This window comes from Pinus tabuliformis, chromosome 8 (genome assembly GCF_031772625.1).
Source record: "Pinus tabuliformis cultivar Carrire ecotype Pingquan chromosome 8, CPIR1, whole genome shotgun sequence".
NCBI classification, from domain to species: Eukaryota; Viridiplantae; Streptophyta; class Pinopsida; order Pinales; family Pinaceae; genus Pinus; species Pinus tabuliformis.
In genome coordinates this window covers 1,071,107,685-1,071,132,357 of record NC_142294.1, presented here as the reverse complement: position 1 = coordinate 1,071,132,357, position 24,673 = coordinate 1,071,107,685, and positions in this window count along the sequence as shown.

Sequence of the window (24,673 nt, the reverse complement as noted above, 5' to 3'; positions counted from 1 at the left end):
GTGACTTCCTCTTGAGCTTAAACTCTATGAGTTCTTAAATCACTGTTATTCTAGAGCATTAATTTGATCCTTCGAATGGATCAGCGGTCCATTACGAGCCTCTGTCTCGCTCTCTTCCTCTCTGTGCATTCGCTGAAGTCCGCTTGCATATATAGGTTATGCAAATCTTTGATTCATTGTAATTTATCATTCGATATTCAATCACATAATTATACAGTCATGAATCGAATGCTTGTATACCAACACATATAACAAATGATTACATATTAAGGCTCTGTCTTTCTGGCCTGATTCTTCTAATTAGTGGCCTTTGCTTCACACTCTGCCCATAGGCTTACAAACACACTTTAGCTATCTATCTAGCCTATCTAAAATATCTAACCTCTCTCTTTGCCTTTTAGGCTTACATTTATACAAAGGGATTCTAAAACCAATTCCTGATTTAGATCCGTAGATTACTCAACAAAATCCTAAAATCTCTTCCTCATCCCTAAGGATCCTCTCTAATCCAGAAAATCATTAACTAACTCCTAATCTGAGTTTTACAATTAATTCTCCAATCCTCTCATCTCTCAATTATCCTAAATCCCTCATGTTCTCCTACATTCAAGAACATTTACAAATATGCCTCACTATATTCAATTAAATCCTATTCTCATTAAAATCACTCAAAAGCCTATATAATTACATTAGTTCAAAACATAGGAACCCAACTTCCTTAAAACACAAGACCCCCTATGTCTACTAAAATATAATGATTTTCTATGAGCCGAATGCTTCTGCATCAATAATTCTATTCATAATAATAATCATAATTCTACACCATTTACTAATGTAGTTGTGCATATCACTGAGATAAGCCTTCTCTATATATCAACCACATGTATTATAATTAATTGAAAAGAAAAACAAATAAACTTTATACCATAAAGAAAAATAAAAAATAAATTCTTTTTCAATATAAAAATTACACTTTAAAAAAATTATCATAAATCTAAATTTGTTTTATATACAAATACCGTGCAAGAAAAATAAAAAATAAAAAAATAAAATCATTATAAATTTAAGTTATATATATATATATATATATATAAAAACTCAATCTTGATCTTAGAATATTTTACAACGTCAGCTAAAGATAATACGTAAAATAAAAAGAACGAGAAGTAAACTTGATATAATTATGTAATTTACCATTTATAAAAAGTTGGTTTATGTATAATTCATGGCATTGGAGGCATATATATATATATATATATATATATATATATATATATATATCCGAAGACTGTAAAAAGCGCGGTAATGCTTCTCTGGAAATGAGTTGTGTTTTGATTAAGTTGTGCCGATAGTCCGTGAAATATGTGAGTCTAATCAATCTTATATTAATGGCTGAGAGTTGTTTAATGGTCGTGTAAGGGACAAGAAAGACAAACCTTTTCCCCTTTCCCTTCGTTAAAAAAAAACAAATGTTTAATAGTGCAATGTAGAACAATTAACTTTTTATTATGCAGTATATTCCATAGTTACCAAATACGTCCGAATCGGTCGAAAAAATACGTTAAAAAAAAACAAAGGTTTAATATTGCAATGTAGAACAATTAACTTTTTATTATGCAGTATATTACTATATTCCAAATCAGTTTCTTTCACGCCTCAGCTTACGGATTCAGCAGATTCATGAAAATCATTTCTTAATTTTGTCCGCAACGAGTAAGAGGAGTTATCACGTAAAGGTATCAGATTGAAGTTCTGACCCGCAACTTCATATTGCTCGTGCTCTTTACCCTATTGTAGCGGAGCGATGGGACAGAAAATCGTTGAAAGTCAAATTTCTCGGAAGCATATGCAGCGTCCCAATCGCTGCTGCATGGATTACAGTTAAAGACCTGTCGACTTCCTTAAACGTCTTCCTCATACATTGCAATTCAATCCCTGTCAACAACCATATACTTGTTAACAATATCACAAATTATATGTTTACTTCTATTGATTCATCATCATCGTAAATTTTGTTACACAAAAAGAAAATAATGTTGTCGCACAATCTTGATAAAAAAAAAATTGTTACATAAAAGAAAATAATGTTGTTGTCCCATAATCTTGATAACAATATCTAGATAAAAGTTTGTTGCTGGTAAAAGTTTGTTATTGTGGCAGAAATGGGATAAGAAATGAAAATCAAGGAATATAGCTTAATATTACAAATTAGTTAATAAGATTGCAATGAACACATGAGATATCAATATTAAATAATTTTATATTTTATTGAGACTAAAGCATACTACACTAACTAAAACTAAATTAGGACACTTTGGATAGACTTTTTTTTAACCCAACATCTTTTGAAAATAATTTCTCCAAACAAAATAGAACTACCACTACTGTAAATCGTTATGACATCAATTCCTGAGGGAGTATGACCGAAGGCAACCTGTTTTGACGATGTTATCGTTTATTGAAGAAGGTTGAGTGAAGACATGCAGCACGTTGGAATTTAGTCCTGGGACTGTAGAATGTCAAAGCACCAAATCATTGGCGTATCCCTCGTAATTTGCAGAGCTTTATAATTTTTTTTATACATAAAGTGGTAAACCTATTTTCTGCATGTTTCCCGGATGGGTTGTAGCCACTTTGAAAGAAGGGAAAATAGATAGAGGTGGACAACGTTGGCTAGCTTGGTCGGTTTCTTTCTGGGTGTGTAAGAGAACTTCGAATTCTCTTTGAATTCCAAAGCCTTCTAACTTTTTTTTATATAATATTCTGTTGGCTATAGCATAAGATAAATGAAATAGATTTTGGAGTTTTATGATTATTTGAAAAAGTCTCTGATTTTTGTTGGTGAGGGTGATAATGTATGTGGGTGAGAGTGATAGGTTGGGTGATCATTTTTATTTTTAATAAGTGTATAACATTTTTGGTTTGAATTGTGTCATTGGTCATGAAGTAAGACAAGTAAAATAATGGGTTTTATGTTTCATGATTGTTTAATACAAATTTTGATTTATGTTTGCAATAATTCTAGCTTGGGTGATGGTCTTTATGTTTTTAGCAAGAGTATACCACCATTTTGCACTACTTCTCTCCCTAACTCAACTAAATAACTCTTGCACTAGTTCTTAATTTAAATCCCCATCGAATGCAATTGAAATAATTATATATGTGAAATCAATATCTCAATGAATCACAACCAATATGAGAATTTTCTCATTTTCATACCTAACCTACAATGAAGTGTATACCTTTTATACACTAACCAAACCTCATTCTGACAATATATTTTATAGGAAATAGTTTTAGACTATCCACATTGGCATTCAATAGGAAACATATTGATATAGTAAAAATTAAGCTCATCCATTTATCTTAAAACGCCAAACAAAAAAGAAACCAAACTGACAAAGCACAAAAATATAAGTAGCATAAGTTTTTTCCATGAAGACAAGGTATTTGAGTAGATCTTGACTATTTCTTGTTTTAATAATAAAAATGATGAAACTAATAATATTAAAGACCATACCAACTATAAGTAGCTACCATTTTTGTTGAGGATATAATGTATCTACTCAATTCAACTTTTATATTCCATCCCTCTTGAGGGTTGAGTAAAGGCATGTGTTATTTTTCCTTTTTCTTGAAATAAGCAATATAGTTTATTATATAAAATGAAAAGTTAGGAAAGGCTTAATGCTTATTTAAGTGGTTAGGAAAGGCTTAATGCTTATTTAAGTGTGTTGAAGAGGGAACTAAAACCAAATCTTCATAACTAAATACAAAATATTTCAAAGGGAAAAACAACACAAGAAAACAAAGATTTAACATAAGAGAGAACATTTTCAATACTAGTCACAAACTTCAATAAGAAACCCAATAAGAGTAAACAAAGCAAGGAAAATTAGAATTTACAAGTGAGAGTGAATGCCATCATATTGTAGTTGGAGTTAATCAATGTCTGGCAAAAGAATATGATTACTATTTATAGTGAAAACCCAAGTTATATGTAAAATAGTTAACAACAAAATAACTCTATGGATGATTTATTTTTTGTGATAGGTAATATATTTTTTTGTCAAATGTTTTTGTATATAGTTGAATAGATATATAATTTCTTAAATCTGCAATTTTAAAGGAATTATGGGCAAGTTCTTCTAGTGCTACAATTTTCCTTCTTTTGAATAATAATAGCATAAAAACAATTTGTGCTAGGATGAACTCTTTCGTATATCTTATTTCCCACTCCCCATGGTGAAATCTACACAAAATGACTCTCCTAAAAAATAAGAGATACTCTATGAGGAACGTCACACAAAAGATTGGTCTTGGAGTATGACTTAAAATTTCTTTTTCTTGACTAATAGCTCATCTTATATGCCTGTAAGGAGACAAATTAAATACCTATTACCTAGAGGAATTTGGTAGGAGTGAAATTCTATAGCCTCACATACCACCAATGGGTTATTTCAAGTCGCATGGTTTTCTTTGAATAATGGTGATGAGTTAGCTTACATTTGTGGATAATAGCTAGTGATGTCTATCTCCATTATTGGTTCACAATTGAGTTATGATATGTTTTCTCATTGTTGAAATATCCACAGCAAAGAGAACATTATATCCTTATTTCACATGTAGAAGTTAAAAATATGTATTTACTCAACAAAACAATCTTACAAGCCTCACATAATATGAAAATATGGGACAAAAAAATCACTGTATGGACGAGCTATTGATTGTAATAGGTAATAGATTGTTTTGTCAAATAGTTTTGTATATAATTGAATAAATATACAAATTCTTGAATATGCAATTTTAAAGAAATTATGGGAAATTTCTTATAATTTTCTTCCTCTTAAATAATAATAGTATAAAAACCTTTTGTGATAGGGATGAAATCTTCCAATAGCTTATTTTCCACTCCCATGGTGAAATCCAAATAAGAAAAATTATTTACAACATGTACATTAAAAGTTTTCCTTAACATTGGTGCTCAAATGCTTAATTGGCCCATAATCATTCCCAAGGTCATGAAACTAAGGTCCCCTAAATTTGTGTTGTTCTTGCTATGCTGATGTAAAATCTATATTGATAACGACAAAATAAAATATTTCAACATTTAAAAAAAAGACTTTCCTAAAAATAAATATAGTTGGAAGAATGTCGCACAAAAAATTAGTGTTAGAATATAACTTAAAATTAAATTTACTTGACTAATAACTCATCTTTTATAAAGGTAAGGAAACGAATTAAGACCTAAAATCTAAAATAATTTGGTAGTACTAAAAACCTACCTCACAAACCACTAACAAATTATTTCAAATAATCCAAACCACTAATAAATTATTTCAATAATCCAGTTTTCTTTGAATAATGGTGTAATCCAGTTTTCTTTGGATAATGGTGTGTTCCCAAGTTAATAATTTCGAACCCAAATTAAAGTGAAAAGCGAGTTAACTTCTGAAATCTCATAAGTTGGTTACTTATGATTTTACGGTGATCACTCAAACGAAGAACATCCCTGATATATTGTGATTCTCCACTATGCTGTCCGATCGCCGTTATTTCAACTTTGTGATTCATTATATGTGTATTTACAATCGAATGGACTTATCAAACATTAACAAAATAATTTTAAAATACATAAAATTAAATTTTTTAAATAAACGTTTTTTCAACTTTGTGATTCATTGTATGTGTATTTACAATCGAATGGACTTATGAGATCTCCAACATTAATAAAATACTTTTAAAATACATAAAATTAATTTTTTTAAATATAATAATATAGAATTATAATAAATTTATTTAATTATATGTTTCATAAAAGTATAATTTTTTTTATTATAATAATAACATTATATTTTTAAAAGTCATGACTAAATTGAATATTAAAAATACTTTTTAAGATTTCTATTAATATTTATTAAATAAAATAAAAATAAAAATATTTGTTTTAAATTGATGATAATGATGATGGTGGTTAATGTCCACTGAGACCAAACTTTGGTTTATCGGACCTAAAGAAACGAATTATTTAGTTTGATTTAAGATTGTATTCCTATGCTCAAAAAGCTTGGAGAAAAACCTTTCGAGCTCATTATAATTTTGACATCGTAAAAGGCTAGGAAAGTCAGTGTTGCAACAAATATTATGAAACTGAGATCTAGTCTGGTTGTACGTGGGGCACTCTAAGTGTACAAGCCCAAATAAACTCCACAATAAAAGAACACAATGAAAGAGCACAAGGAAAGAGCGTCATATTATTGATAAAATTACTTATTTATAGATATGCAATCTAGGTACAAGAAAGTCGTGTCTTGGTAACTTATTAACCGTAAAAACGGAATGTAAAACTAATTACATATTATATAATATACAATAACAATCCTGAAGGATTAGTTAACATTCCCCCCTTAATCCGAAGGGACATCTGACATGCCGAGTAACATTCTGAACTTTTCAAACTTTTCACATCCCAGTGGCTTTCTAAATATGTGTGCGATCAGCTCTGAAGTAGGACAATGTATCAGATGAATAACTTTGGCCTCTACATAATGTCCAATCAAGTGATATTTAGTGTTAATGTGCTTGCTTCGATCATGAAACATGAGATTCTTGGCCAACTGAATTGCATAAGAGTTGTCGACGAGTAGTGGAGTTGAAGTCTTTTGTTTCTCATGCAAGTCTTCAAGTATTTTGCGAAGCCAAATGATTCCTGTTGTCGCTTGAGCTGCTCCAACATATTCAGCTTCGGTGGTAGAATTAAGCAGGAACAGATTGCTTACTTGATCTCCAACTGAGGAATGTTGATCCAAGAATCATCAAATAACCAGAAGTAGAGACTCCATTCTCCTTGTCTCCATCAAAATCAGAATCTGAATAGCCGGTGAGATGGAAATCTGCAACTTTGGAATATTTGATGTCATATGTTCGAGTGCCTTTCAAATACTTGAGCACTCACTTTGCTGCATTCCAATGACCTTCACATGGCTTATGCATGAACCTCAAAAGTATCCTTACAACAAAAGCTATGTCAGGTCGAGTAGTAGTTAGAAAATTTAAACTTCCAACAAGTTGTTTGTACTTTGTTGGATCTTTAAACATGCTTCATTCAGTGGAAGTAAGCTTCAAATTCTGCTCCATAGGAGTAGCGACAAGATTACAATCATGCATCCCAAATCTGTCCAATAGTTGTCCAATATACTTTTTCTAAGAAATGAAAATATATTTGGGTTTCTGATCAACTTCAATTCCTAAATAATAATGTAATAAACCCAAATCTGTCATGTCAAAAACTTTCAATAATTCTCTTTTAACAGACACTATATAGTCATCATTGTTTCCAGTGATCATCAAATCATCTACATACACAACCAAATATACAACTGACTTTCCAATTTTCTTAACAAAAAGAGTTGCATCATCCAGATCAAATAACTTATAATTCAACTTGAGAAGGTGTTCAGTTAACTTTTCATACCATGCACAAGATTCTTGTTTCAGTCCATACAAAGCCTTAACCAATTTGCATACCTTTTTCTCTTTTCCTTTAACAACAAAACCTTCAGGTTGAAACATATAAACATCCTCCTTCAAATCACCATTCAAAAAAGTTATTTTAACATCCATATGGTGTATCTTCCAGCTATTCTGAGCTGCAAGAGAAAATAGAGTTCTAATTGTGCCCCATTTTGCTGTAGGAGAAAATGTCTCTGTGTAGTCAATGCCTTCCTTCTGAGCGTATCCTTTTGCTACAAGTCTTGCCTTGTATTTATCAAGTGAACCATCTACTTCGTATTTGATCTTATAGACCCATTTGCAACTAACGGGTTTTATGCCTGCAGGAGGATCCACTAACCTCCAAGTTCCATTCTCAATAAGTGCATCATATTCCTTTTGCATTGTATCCTTCCATTCATCACAATTAGCAGCTTCTTCAAAACAATTAGGTTCACTAATTGTACAATGATTTAATTCACAGTCATGAGAAACATTACCTAAATAAACTTTAGAAGACATTCTTGTTTCAAAATCGTCATACTTTCTTGGAACTTTTCGAGCACATGTAGATCTTCGTAAAGGTTGCTGAAGTGGTTGTGATGGCTTCTCATCTTGAAAAGCAGGCTCAAGTACAACCTCTTCAAGAGAAATTTCTATTCCTATAGAAACATTACTATCATCCAATTTTTCTTCAGCAATAACACTCTCATGAGTCAAAGATGGAAGAACCACAGACTAGTCGAGAATGAGAATCCCCCCTTCAGTGTGTGGAACAACATTATCATATTCAAAATAGAACTTCTTAGATGCAAATTTATCCAAATGAGTCAGTTGCTTATTAACAGTGGAATTATTTTTATCTGATTCAAGGAAAATAACATCTTTGGAAAGAATGAACTTCTTGTTTTCCTCATCATACAATCTATAATCTTCGGAAGTAGCAGAATATCCCAAGAAAATACATTTATGACTACTATCACCCAACTTGTCGCGCTGATGTTTAGGACTTAATGCATAGCATAGAGAACCAAAGACTCTAAAATGTTGAACAACAGGAAAACGATTATACCACATTTCATAAGGAGATTTATTATTGATGACAGAAGAAGGACAATGATTGCGAATATAATGTAGAATTTCCTACAAATTCTCTACAAATCTACCTTGGAGATCTTTGTAGAAAATCTGACTGTAGATTAACTCGATAATGCAATATACCAAAGCAAAATACTATAATCTACTTCTATTATCAAACTTGCGGAAGCTTAAATATCAACTTGAATCAGAGCTAAACACATATAACCAGAAGAAGAATAATCAATACACATGAAAGACAAAAAATACTCAGGGGAAAGCCTGAGATAAAAACCCCACTATCTGTATTATCATACAAGGTGGTAATGCATCAGAATTATACAAAGCCTTAGCTCTAACAGCTAGCCAACTCTTAGTACAATCCTCCTGGATGCTCATAGGAAAACAAAGCTTCTCACAAGCCTTCTCCTCTTCTCCCCAAGCTCCTATTTCCTTGCGCAGTTACCTCTGGGACGATATCCTTCACCTAGCATAACACTTCTCTCACACACTGCTCTAACACACTGTCAGAACTATGCAATCCTCAAGTAACCTTCCCTTGACTGCATGCATGAATTTCCTTTATAGGAGAAAACATGCAACTGATAGTACATTGTCCTTGACATTTAGCTCAACTGGGTATTTCTCAGAACAGACATGCATGAGGTTCTGATGAGGGAATCTTTAGTTATCTGGAGTACACTGGTTGAGCGCATGCATGCATCAACTGACTGATAACTCACAATTAGTTCCTCAAATAGTTTGGAACTAATTTAACTCAAATTAACTCAGTAAACTGAGCTAACTAATTACAACTCAAATATAACTCAATCTTATCTCCTTAATTAAGGGATAATCTCCTTAATCTAAGGGATAACTGTTGCATGACTGCAGAAAGACTTCTAACTTGAATTTCTCCAAATAATTAATCCATAATGAATTAATTAATTAATTAATTCCAAGAAGTTTTTGAGACTAAATTTGAATTTTAATTCACAATTTTAATTCAAGGACAAATTAAAATTGGAATATTATGGATTCTATTTTTTTTTATCATTTCTTGTTGCTATTTTCAACACTCCCTCTCAACAAGAAAGGAATTCACCTCGATCCCAATCCTGAACCTTGGAATCTTCTACATGCAACACTTCTCTGTAGTGTTGTTGCTCCAACAACTCCAGAAACAAAAAAAACATCCAACATGAATCAATATGATGCATTTTTCATCAAAGTCTCTGACTGTTATTGCCTCTGTCAAATGAAAACTCTGCACTTCTGCTGACTCAGGCTTTCTACACTGTTGTCAATCCTTCTCTGTGCTCTTCAATATCTGACTTCTCTAGCCTATGTCACTTTGATCTCTGACTGCATCAATCCCACTGATTCCTCCCACTACTAAGTACTTTGGGCTCCCGTAGCAAGGTACGATCCATGAGATAAAACCTCTCAATGGACCCTGCCTAATTTCAGCCTTCTTGGGACTATCACTTCACATCGCCCCACCTCACACCTGGAGGTATGGCTTCACGTGATCCCTCTACTGACTCTAATTGTGGCTCCTCCATAATTATCTAAGACTTCTTCTGGGACTGCATGTTGAGAGGTAATGTACTCTCCCTCTCAAACACCAAGTCTCTAACATTTTCCTTGCTCCTCAAGGCTTTGCATGCATCTTGAACCTCAAGAGCATACAGGTTCTTGACTCGTGAACTGATCTGTTTCACCTGTCTCGTGGTGATGTGTCTAAGGAAAACCTTTCCCTTATCGAAGACAACATCGTAGCCTTTGTCCTCCAACATTGCGACCAATACCAAGTTCTTCTTCAGTTGAGGCACATACTTCACATCTGTCAAGGTGATAGAAGCTCCATGCTCCCCCTAAAAAGCAACAATGCCCACTCTTGAAACACTAAACCTTTCGTTATCACCCATCTCTATGCGCATATTGAGGTCTTTCTCCTCCAAGGTACTGAATAAACTTTTATCGCTGATCATATGGAATGAGCCTCCATTGTCAAGATACCAACCACAACCCATCATCGATGACACCATGCATGCGATGATGGTAAAGTACATTTCGAACTGAGAGGCTAATGCCTCACCTTTCGATCCTATCGAGGATCCCTTCTTGGACTTCTTCAATGGGAAACTAGTCGCATAATGTCCCATCTCAATTGAAGTATGCTAGGAATTCAATTTGCACCTACAACCTCGAACTTCAAACTTCGAATTCTCTTCTCCATATTCTATTCACAGCTCCGATAGACTAGCCTCTAATAAACTTGGCTCTGATACCATGTAGAATTTCATACAAATTCTCTACAAATATACATTTGAGATCTATGTAGAAAGTCTGACTGTAGATTAACTCGATAATGCAATATACCAAAGAAAATTACTCTCATCTACTTCTACTATCAAACTTTCGGAAGCTTAAAGATCAAGCTGAATCAGAGCTGAACACATATAACCAAAAGAAGAAGAATCAATACACATGAAACACAGAAAATACTCAAGGGAAAGCCTCAGCTAATAACCCCACTATCTATATTCTCATACAAGGTGAAAATACATTAGAATTATACAAAGTCTTAGATCTCACAGCTAGCCAGCTCTCAGTACAATCCTCTTGGATGCTCACAACCAAAAAAATATTCTCACAAGCATTCTCCTCTGCCCTCCAAGCTCATATTTCCTTGCGCAGTTACCTCTGGGATGATCTCCTTCACCCAATGTAACATTGCTCTCACACACGGCTCTAACACACTATCAGAACTATGCAATCCTCAAGGAACCTTCCCTTGACTGCATGCATGAGTTTCATTTATAGGAGAAAACATGCAACTGATAGTACATTGTCCTTTACATTTAGCTCAATTGGGTCTTTCTCAGAACAGACATGCATGAGTTTATGATGACGGAATCTTCAGTTATCTGGAGTACACTGGTTTAGTGCATGCATACATCAACTGACTGATAACTCACAATTAGTTCCTCAAACAATTTTGAACTAATTTAACTGGACTTAAGTCAGTAAACTGAGTTAACTAATTACAACTCAAATATAACTCAATCTTATCTCCTTAATTAAGGGATAATCTCCTTAATTTAAGGGATAACTTGCATGACTGCAGAAAGACTTCTAACTTGAATTTCTTCAACTAATTAATACATAATGAATTAATTAATTAATTAATTCCAAGTAGCTGGTGAGACTAAATTCGAATTTTAATTCAAGGACAAATTAAAATTAGAATATTCTGGATTCTATTTTTTTATCATTTCTTGTTACTATTTTCAACATATAAGCTACACAAAGCATTGCTTCTCCCCAAAACATCAACTTAACATTCTTAATAAACATCATAGATCTAACCATATTAAGCAAATTTCTATTCATGCGTTCTGTGACGCCATTCCGTTGTGGATTATAAGGTATGTTTGTCTGATGTTTGATTCCACTGTCCTTCAAATAATGTTCAAAAACATGAGAAGTGTACTCGCCACTATTATCAGTTCTGAGAATGCCTATATTCTGTTGAGTTTCATTTTTAATCATCAAATGAAATTTTTTAAAAACATCAAACACTTATGACTTATTCTTCAACAAATACACCCAACACATTCTCGAGTAATCATCAATAAATGTCAGCACATATTTATTTCTATTTATAGTTGCAATAGGCATAGGTCCACATAAATCTAAATGTATGAGACCTAATTTGCATGTAGATCTAAAAGAATAACTATGAAAAGGATGTTTACACTGCTTTCATATAATACAAGCGTCACAAGGTGTAATATTTCTTGGAACTGTCGGAAGACCTTTAATACCTTTCTTTTTCATAATTTTGATGCTGCCATAATTGATGTGACCAAATCGAGCATGCCATAACAAGCTGGGAGACAGGATATCATTTTGTTGTGCAAAAAGAACAGAACTTTCATGAGAATTAGTAGATGAAGTACCATTTAATTTTAAAAATGTACCTTCTTCCACACCGGTCATAACAACTGCATGATCAGATGCTCTTCTTATCTCAATGATGCCATCAAATATATGAATAGAATGCCCCTGCTACCGAATATGGATAAGAGACATCAAATTTCGCTAAAACTGTGGAATATAAAGTACATCTTGTAGAACATAATCTGCAAAATTCAATATCTTCAAACGAATAGACCCAATGCCAGATGGTTTAATTTGAGACTTGTCAGCAAAGTAAATAACACCATCAATATCATCACTGAAAGTTTCAAAAAAATCTCACCTAAATGTCATGTGACAAGTGGCTCTTGAATCCAAAATCCAAGTATCTCGCCATGAATAAAATGTAGTGTTGAAAACATCATTCATATTAAAATTACAGTGAGCAACAATGTAATGTGTAGACTCTGATGATTTTCCCTTATCTGGTGGTGGTTGATCTTTATTTAATTGTTCTCTCCTTTCACTAACTTTTTCCAAAGGGATTTTAAAGTTAGTAGAGGTATGACCAATTTCACCACATCTAAAACATTTTATAGCTGGTCTATCATTAAAATTCCTTTGTTGTCTATCATTTTGCTTTTTGTCTCCCTGATTATTTTTTCCCCGTCTGCCTCTATAATTTCTCCTACCATGACCTCTACTACTTTTATCACCTCTAGAAGTTTCAGCATGAGACTTCTGATCCTTTTATGCAAGGCACAAAGTTTCTACATTAGAGTTAGGTGGAGCCTCTTTCTTCCCAAAGGCTTTTTCTCTCTCAGCTATTTTGCTTACTAGTTTATCAAATGTAATGTCTTTTAGCTGCCCACTAGCTTGAAGTGATTCCAAATAATTTTAATAGATAGGGTGAAGGACTTTTATAAAAGATGTAAGTTGTAAATCTACTTTAATTCCAGTGGCTTCTATATCATGAAAAATGGCTTTTATTTCAGAGGCACTCTTCAAAGGATCATTATCCTTCATCTCCAAATTAAACAACTTTAACAATAACTGAATAATTTCGAGTTCTGAGTGTGAATCATACAAATTTTTCAACTTCTTTAGTTCTTTGAATGTAGTACCACAAGAAACGATATATCTGCTTACCTCTTCTGCCACGAATGCAATTATTAATGCATATGCCTTGTTGTCTTTTGTTTCACAGATTGCACGCTACTTCTCATTATCAGGCGGCTCTCGTGCAATTTCTTTTCCATCACTATCCTTCTTGCCTTGACAAACTTTGCACAAATTGTTAAAATCAAGGGCACTTTTAAGCTTTCTAAACTACTCTTGATAATTTTCCTTTCCATTAAGAACAACTCCAACTATGGAAACTATTGAAGTCATAATTGTTATGTAGCCAAATATTCTTCAAATCCTTTCAAATTCAAAATATATGCAATACTTCTGAAAAGATATAAATTTGTTTCTCCTCTTCTTTTAACAAAGTTGGCTTTGTGGTTTAGTGGTAAGTTTCAAAAATAGCCTAGAAAAGAGCTAGGTTCAAATCTTATTAGCCTCCAAAAATAATTTTTATTTTACCAATGGCCAGACACTCTTTAATTAAACTTTTAGCCACCATAAAGTATATATCCTTGCCAGAAAATTGACCACTTCTTATTAAAATTTCAGCCACCAAAATATATATACCTTAGCAAAAAAATCTGTATTCTTTAGAAAACAAATTTTGTATTCTTGAGAAATATTTGTGTAAGAAACTTGTATCATTCAAACTTTGTATCCTTTAGACATATCCCATTTTCAGTTAATATATCTTATTATCCTTCATAAAGTTTACTATCATTAAACTCATGTTTACTATGGTAAATGCAAATACTGTGATTAAACCCTTGTTTACTATAGTAAATGTAAATAAATTATGCCACTCAATTTCTCTAATCGTCTTCCACTATGACTGAAATATATAAAACTTATTCAAACTTACAAAGAGTCAATAGTTTGGGCATCCCACTGTATTGCTCCACTGGATTAACCTTCTCCTGCACTTTATCTTTACAGTCTTCAGGCTCTGCATCTCCTTTACCATAGATTTCAAATACATGGAGTTTAGGAAAAACTCAACTAGGGCTCTGATACCACTGTACAAGCCGAAAAAAACTCCACAATAAAAGAACACAATGAAAGAGCACAAGGAAAGAGCATCATATTATTGATAAAATTGCTTATTTATATATATGCAATCTAGGTACGAGACAGTTGTGTCTTGGTAACTTATTAACCGTAAAAACGGAATGTAAAACTAATTACATATTATACGATATACGATAACAATCCCAAAGGATTAGTTAACACTAAGAGGAAGTGATTTTCATCCTTGATGTTCATATTCTCACAGAGATGGCAGATCCTTTCCATCCATCATCATAATTATAATAGTAACATTATAATTTTAAAAGCTATAACTAAATTAAATACTAAATTAAATATTAAATTAGTATTTTTAATTAAAAATATTATTATAAGATATTTAAAAGGTATACCAATACATAAATTAAATTTTTTTAAGTTAGAAATATTTATTATTTATATAAATATATTATTTTTATATCGATATAATTTAGGAAAAATATTAATTATAAATGTTTTTACTTGATGTTTTTCAATTTTATATGATGTTTATATTTCCAAATATAGATAATAAATATATTATATGTATTTGGCTATTCAACTTTTAACTTGTTTCTTATTAGTATATTTTCAATCATGTGATTTTATTTTATGGGGTTATGAATTTGTTATCTGCCATAGTTTATCATGAGAATAAGCCAGCCACCAACCTAATCACAATTCACATATAATTTTATGCTTTTTAGAAATTAAATAACAAAAAAACACAATGAAACTTAGTATGGTAATTCTATTTTGTCTATATCACATATAATGGTTATTAAGTTAATATCAATTTGATATATATAAAGACGGACAATCACCCAAAACACCAATGTATGATGTACAATTTTATTTTTGAGTATATCACATTCAATAATCACACTTAAATTAACCTTTATATAAAAGGATTGACCATTACTAGTAAAAATAAATATATTATTTTATTGGTTATATTAAAATGGTTTGTATGTTGTTATATATATGAAAATATCCACCATTAAAGAAAAAATTAAAATAATGGATATATTATCTCTATATATATAATTTCAAATTTTATTAAAAAGAAAATATAAAAAATTTCAATTTATATATAGAATTTTGTTATATTTAACTTTAAATTTATTAATTTTTATATTTTCTAAATAGTTATTCAAATTATTTATCAATTATTTGATATAATTGATGCTAAATTAAATAATATTACAAAATTTATTATTAATTATTAATATTATTATTATTATTACACTCAAAGATAGTTATTAAATGGTTTAACTATATAGCTATATATCATATACACACTCAATCTCATTTTAGAAGAGATCTATCTATTAAAATAATCATTTGACAAAATCTTTGTTTGCCACATTTACAATGAAAGATATAGGGTTGCCGATGCTTTGTCTAAGGAGGGTGCTTCGTAGGTTATAGGGAGATGGCATAGGAGCGTATTAATGATCAGGAGCATGAATTCTATCAGTAACCCTTGGTAGAGGGATCTCTTGTAGAGAAATAAACAATCTTTATCTATGTTTGTGTTAAAATTATGCATGATATAAATGCCTAATGCTCAGCACAACTCATATTGTTTCGTGTTAAGGTTGTTATTATATTTTTTCACTCTATATTTATCTTAGATGAAATTTGGTGGATGGATATATGGGGACAATAGTCCAAACACAAACAAGGTTTTTTTTTTATCCATATGTGGTTGGATTTTTCATGGGTGAGACACATTTAGAATGTAATTTTCTCATTTAATGAAAGTTGTGTTTTTTTCTTCGGAGGAAATATATATATATATATATATATATATATATATATATATATATATATATATATATATGTGGGTGGCAGGAGTGGGAGTAATTTGTTTCTGAGAAAAATGAAGAACATAGGTATGCTTGGGGTTTAGGTTACAGTTCCAACAATGTTGTTAAATCTTATGCCTTATATCAATGTTTAAGGCAAATTATCAATCTGAGAATTCAAGAAGTGATATTTTTGCTAGTTCCTAGAATATAATTCACTATTTATATTCAATATCTCACCCCTCTTTCTTTTTGTAAGTTATAAGCCTTTGTATTACACTTGTACAAAAATTACATGTGATAGAGCTCTAAGACCCAAAAAAACCAACCATATTTAAAGGCCATGAGTCTGATAGTCAATAAAGTGAAAAATAGGAGGAAACATTTGCCCAAAAACGAGAAACCAAATTCCCTCTTATCAATTTATGCATCATTGAATACAAAATCAGAAGGAAAGGAACCTAAAAAGCACTAAGACACTATATGGCAACCACCTAGAAAACTACTTTGAGAGTCATGCTTTGCCCACCTAATGCTCTAGAGGGTCTTCCCAGAGCACTGGGTAGGGCTTGTAATAATCTTCCTCATTACGAAAGTGGTGCCCCATGGAAACAAGTTGATCAGACGTTTTTGGTTGCACAATTTACTTAATCGATGGTGTGATATTGTGGCTGCTGATGTGGATACCCTTAATTCTCATGGGACCCAAGTCAGATGGGGTGCCCTTCAAGTCTCTGTGAGGATGTTGAAACTTGGGTGATAGAATGTGGAGCCTGATGTGGTGTACAAAGGTCTAGGATTGAGAGTGCGAGGGAGATTCATCCAATGTGTTAGTTGAAGGAGAAGAGGATCCCTAGAGCTACATGTCCAGGAGGCCAACGATTCTTCAAGTTGCAATTTTGGCATGGTGCGGGTTGAAATCTAGATCTAAAACATTTCCTTCAATTAGAACATTCATGTCCTCCTAGCCTCTAAATTGTCAGTCGAGAAGATTGCGTAAAGCCTAGAGGTGATCTCCTATGACACAGAGCTTTGTATCTTTTTCATTAGCTACCATCCTGTGATATTAATGGGGGATGTTGCTATCAAAATGTTCATCACCTTTTCCATGTCAGGGTGGGATGGGAGTCCTGCCTCTTCCCCTACCTCCTCTACAAGGGTGCCCATTGTCACACGCCATGTCTACAACATTCGCTTCCTCATTTCCAGTCAACTTAGTTCTGGCTCTATTCGTGGGATGATGTGAATTTGAATTATGATTTCTCATGGAGAATAGCCATTTAATGTGATCTTCATCCTGCCATGTTGCAGGGCAAGTGTACGAGTCCAACTGATACCCCAAATTCTAATGGAGGGTGATCTTTCCACCTCCTCCCTGTCTCAAACCTTGTGTGCTATAGAGGGCATGCCAATGGCATCACCAAAACCTTGTGTCCTTCTTACTATGGGTGACATTCATTGGAGGAATTTAATGCCTTGAGTTCATCATCTAGCTCAAATCTAGGGGTTCAGTATCTCCACCCTTAGACACAATGTTAAATCAAATTTTCAAGTAGATTTATTAGTTGTATCAATCTATCTCCAAAAGAAATGTATGTTCTGAGAAAAAAAAAACTCCAAGATTGATCGCATGGCTAATTTGGGGTCAAGATTAAATCAAAGTTAACTTTGGTGGAAGGAAAAGAGTATTTCCCCCTTTCTTAATGGTTAATCAGAAGACTTAGAAAGTCGAGGAATAACTCCTCATAGATTAACATAACATCTCAATACTTTGAAAATTTATACTTTTGTTAGGTCAACATTGGCAAATGTACAAACAGAATGATACATATTAAAATTTTAACCATATCTATTAGTTTCAACTTGCATATGTAAATCTTGTATCTAAACTAAACTTCAATGTCTTTTAATATAATAACTATTCTTGATTCTTATTCTTATATATGTAATTATTATTCATAAATGATAAAAATAAAAAATTATTATTAATAAATAATTCTTCGCAATAAAAAAGAACGAAAGCGGATTAATGTCTCAAATCACATGAGTTGGTTACTTATGATTTTATGGTGATCATTTCTCAAGGAATTTTACATGCAAACGGTGAGCATCCATGATATTTTGGTATCTACTATGGAACTGTCTTAGTCTTTTCAACTTTATGATTGATTATAAATCTCATGAATTGGTTACTTATAATTTTATGGTGATCATTTCTCAAGGAATTTTACATGCAAACGATGAGCATCCATGATATATTTGTATCTACTGTGGAAGTGTCTTAATCTTTTCAACTTTATACAAGTATTTATAATAGAGTGGACTTATCAGGTCTACAGTATTACTAAAATAATTTAAATATACATAAGTTAAAATTTGGAAAAAAAATTAATTATAAATTAAAAATATATGTTTTTAGAATATAATAATTAAATTAATATAAATTTATTTTAATTATTTATTTTATATAAATAAAATTAATTATTTTTTAAATCTTTATTAAAATTTATTTAAAAATATATATATATTTTGTTTAAATTTAAATTTATAATAATAATAATATAATTTTAAGGTTATAGTTAAATTAGTGTATAAAATCTCTTTATTTAATTCTAATTAAAAATATTACTATGAAATATCTAAAATATTAGCAATTATACAATTTTAAATTTTATAAATTACAAATAATTTTGTTATATCAATATATTACTTAAATATTAATGAAACTTAAAAAATAAATTATAAATGTTTCCTTTTACCGATGTTCAATTAGGTATTGAGTTAATTTTTATAAGTATAGATCTTAAGAATATCATATGCATTTGGTTATTCAATTTTTAATTTGTTTTTGATTCCAATATTTTTTTCGAAAGTCAATCATATGACTATTTTATATGGTTATGAATTTGTTATTTGTCATCCATAATTAATCATGAAATAATTAAACGACCAGCTTAATCACAATTTTTAAATCTATTATGTATATGGCATATTCAATGATTGCATTTATATCAATTTTATATAAATAAATATTGGCAATCACCCAAAAACATCTAAAAATGATATAAATTTATATTTTTGAGTATGCCACATTCAATACTTGCATTTAATATGTATTGGAAATCACACAAAACGACAATGAATGATATACAATTTTCGTTTTTGAGTATGTCACATTCCATATTTGTATTTTAAGTTATTTTTATATATAGAAAGATTGATAATTATGGGAAAAACATACATATATATTAGAAATGAAATATAAAAAATATAAAAAAAAACGATATTGAATTTTCATAGATATAGTTTAAAATTTTATATTTTCTAAATAATTATCTGATAAAAATGAAGGGTTACAAATATTAAAAGTTTTCATTTTTTTTACCATTTTTATTTCTTAATTTTAGTTATCTCTTTAATTATATATTCTTGGTTATTCTAGAAACAAGTATGGCTTAAAACAAGTATATTATTTTAGAAATATATGTTAAAGAATATGAACACATGTAGTTGTCCAGTTAAAAGAAAGTGGAATGAATTTTTATTGATATAGTTTTAAACATTTTCGTTTTTATATTTTCTAAATAATTATTTGATAAAAATGAAGGGTTATAAATATTAAAAGTTTTCAATTTTTTTTTTACCATTTTTATTTGTTAATTTTAGTTATCTTTTTAATTATATATTCTTGGTTATTGTAGAAACAAGTATAGCTTAAAACAAGTATATTATTTTAGAAATATGTGTTAAAGAATATGAACATATAGAGTTGTTTAGTTAAAAGAAAATGGAATGTGTGCACAATATTATGTATAATGTAAGAATAGCATTTAGGAGAGATTAATATCCTACTTTGAAGGCATCAAGGAGATTTGACCCCATGATCTTCTCTTAAGAAGATACTTTACTACCAAGAAATCAACCAATTAGGCTAACCCTTAAGGTTCAATTGATCAAAACAACTTTCTTTTGTTAGATTGACCCACAATGAATTGAACTTTGGATTTCATTATTTAGATAATACTTCATAACACAACAATTTCCAATTAAATTACATCCTGTAAACATGTCATTTTGATTTTATAGAAAAAATAATATTTTTTCCAATAGATTTTCTCATTTGTTTTACAAATTATATTTTTTACATTTTATCTAATCATATATTTATTCTATTATATTTAATTTACTATTAATTTATTATTTTTAAAAGGATATTTTGATTTCATAAATACAAAACATTCCTAATTCATTTTAAAATAATAATAAACTCAAATATACTCATATTTTGTTAAAAGATGAGTTCGTGATTTATTATTGTGAAGTCAATAAAAAACAATATTTAAATGTTAATTATAGGTAATATATCATTCATTAAATTGCAAATATAATTATTAACAAATTTATTATTTATAAATGATAATTAATTTAACACGATAATAATGATATAATTTTTATAAGGTTAAATTTAAATAGATAGATTATGTATATCTTTTTAAATTTTAGCGATCAAACCAATAATTCTTTTTAAATAATTTAAACATTATTTAATAAAATTATTTATAAATTTAAATTTAAAGATATACATTATATATATATATTTTAAATATATATAATAAATTAAATTAATATAAATTTATTTAATTATATCTTTCATAAAAGTGTATATATATATATATATAATAACAACATTATATTTTTAAAAGTCATGACTAAATTAAATATTAAAAATATTTTTTAAGATTTCTATTAACATTTATTAAATAAAATAAAAGTATAAATATTTGTTTTAAATTGATGATGATGATGATGGTTAACGTCTACTGAGATCAAACTTTGGTCTATCAGACCTAAAGAAACGAATTATTTAGTTTGATTTAAGATTTTCTTCCTATGCTCAAAATGCTTGGAGAGAAGCCTCTCGAGCTCACTATAATTTTGACATCGTAAAATGCTAGGAAAGTCAGTATTGCAACAAATATTATGAAACTAAGAACTAGTGTCGTTGTACGTGGGGCACTCTAAGTGTACAAGCCCAAATAAACTCCACAATAAAAGAACACAATGAAAGATCACAAAGAAAGAGCGTCATATTATTGATAAAATTACTTATTTATACATATGAAATCTAGGTACGAGAAAGTTGTGTCTCAGTAACTTATTAACTGTAAAAACGGAATGCAAAACTAATTACATATTATACAATATACAATAACAATCCCGAAGGATTAGTTAACATTCCCCCCTTAATCTGAAGGGACATCTGACATGCCGAGTAACATTCTAAACTTTTCAAACTTTTCACGTCCCAGTGGCTTTGTAAATATGTCTGCGATCTGCTCTGAAGTAGGACAATGTGTCAGATGAATAACTTTGGCCTCTACATAATGTCAAATCAAGTGATATTTGATGTTAATATGCTTGCTTCGATCATGAAACTTGGGATTCTTGGCCAACTGAATTGCAGAAGAGTTGTCGACGAGTAGTGGAGTTTAAGTCTTTTGTTTCTTCTACAAGTATTCAAGTGTTTTGCGAAGCCAAATGATTCCCGTTGTGTCTTGAGCTGCTGCAACATATTCAGATTTGGTGGTAGAATCAATAGGAACAGATTGCTTGCGTGATCTCCAACTGAGGGCTGTTGATCCCAGACTCATCAAATAACCAGAAATAGAGGCTCCATTCTCCTTATCTCCATCAAAATCTGAATATGAATAGTCGGTGAGATGGAAATCTACAACTTTGGAATATTTTATGCCATATGTTCGAGTGCCTTTCAAATACGTGAGCACTCGCTTTGCTGCATCCCAATGAACTTCACATGGCTTATGCATGAACATCGAAAGTATCCCTATAACAAAAGCTATGTCAGGTCGAGTAGTAGTTAGAAAATTTAAACTTCCAACAAGTTTTCTTTACTTTGTTGGATCTTCAAACATGCTTCCGTCAGTGGAAGTAAGCTTCAAATTCTTCTCCATAGGATTAGTGACAAGATAAAAATCATGCATCCCAAATCTGTCCAATAGCTGTCCAATATACTTTTTCTGAGAAATGAAAATATATTTGGGTTTCTGATAAACTTCAATCCCTAAATAATAATGTAAAAACCAAAATCTGTCATCTCAAAAACTTTCAATAATTCTCTTTTAACAAACACTATATAGTCATCATTGTTTCTAGTCATCATCAAATCATCTACATACACATTCAAATATACAACTAACTTTCCAATTTTCTTAACAAAAAGAGTTGCATCATCCAGATCAAATAAATTATAATTCAACTGGAGGAGGTGTTCAGTTAACTTTTCATAACATGCAAAAGATGCTTGTTTCATTCCATACAAAGCCTTAACCGATTTGCATACCTTTTTCTCTCTCCCTTTAACAACAAAACCTTCAGGCTGAAACATATAAGCATCCTCCTTCAAATCCCCATTCAAAAAAGCTATTTTAAAATCCATATGGTGTATCTTCTAGCTATTTTGAGCTGCAATAGAAAATAGAGTTCTAATTGTGCCCCATTTTGCTGTAGGAGCAAATGTCTCTGTGTAGTCAACACTTTCCTTCTGAGTGTATCCTTTTGCTACAAGTCTTGCCTTGTATTTATCAAGCAAAACATCTTCTTTGTATTTGATCTTATAGACCCATTTGTAACCAATGGTTTTGATACCTGCAGGAGGATCCACTAACCTCCAAGTTCCATTCTTAATAAGTGCATCATATTCCTTTTGCATTGCATCCTTCCATTCATCACAATTAGAAGCTTCTTCAAAACAATTAGGTTCGCTAATTGTACAATGATTGAATTCACAGTCATGAGAAACATTACCTGAATCACCTTTAGAAGCCATTCCTGTTTCAAAATCATTATTCTTGCTTGGAACTTTTCGAGCACGTGTATATCTTCATAAAGGTTGCTGAAGTGGTTCTAATGGTTGCTCATCTTGAAAAACAGTCTCAAGTACAAGCTCTTCAAGAGTATTTTCTGGTCCTGCAGAAATATTACTATCATCCAAATTTTCTTCATCAATAACATTCTCATGAGTCAAAGATGGAAGAACCACAAACTGATCCAGAATGGGAATCCCCCCTTCAACGTGTGGAACAACATTATCATATTCAAAATAGAACTTCTTAGATGCAAATTTCTCCAAATGAGCCAGTTTCTTATCAACACTAGAACTAATTTTTTCTGATTCAACGAAAATAACATCTCTGGAAAGAATGAACTTCTTGTTCTCCTCATCATACAATCTATAAGCTTTTGAAGTAGCATAATATCCAAAGAAAATACATTTACGACTCCTAGCACCCAACTTGTTGCATTGATGTTTAGGAATTAATGCATAGCATAAAGAACCAAAGACTCTAGATGTTGAACAACAGGAAGATGATTATACCACATTTCATAAGGAGATTTATTATTGATGACAGAAGAAGGACAACGATTACGAATATAAGTTGCACAAAGCACTGCTTCTCCCCAAAACATCAACTTAACATTCTTAAAAAACATCATAGATCTAACCATATTAAGCAAAGTTCTATTCATGCATTCTACGACGCAATTCTATTGTGGATTATAAGGTATGGTAGTCTGATTTTTGATTTCATTTTTCTTCAAGTATTGTTCAAAAACATGAGAAGTGTACTCGCCACCATTATAAGTTCTGAGAATGCCTATATTCTGTTGACTTTCATTTTTAATCATCAAATGAAAATTTTTAAAAACATCAAAAACTTGTGACTTATTCTTCAACAAATACACCCAACACATTCTCAAGTAATCATCAATAAATGTCAGCACATATTTATTTCCATTTGTAGTTGCAATAGGCATACGTCAACATAAATCTGAATGTATGAGACCTAATTTTCATGTAGATCTGAAAGAAGAACTATGAAAAGGTTGTTTACAATGCTTTCCTATAATACAAGCATCACAAGGTGTAATATTTCTTGGAAATGTCAGAAGACCTTTAATACCTTTCTTTTTCATAATTTTGATGTTTCCATAATTGATGTCACCAAATCGAGCATATCGTAACAAGCTGGGAGATAGGATATCATTTTGTTGTGCCAAAAGAACATAACTTTCACAAGAATTAGTAGATGAAGTACCATTTAATTTTAAAAGTGCACCTTCTTCTACACCTGTCATAACAACTGCATGATCAGATGCTCTTCTTATCTCAATGA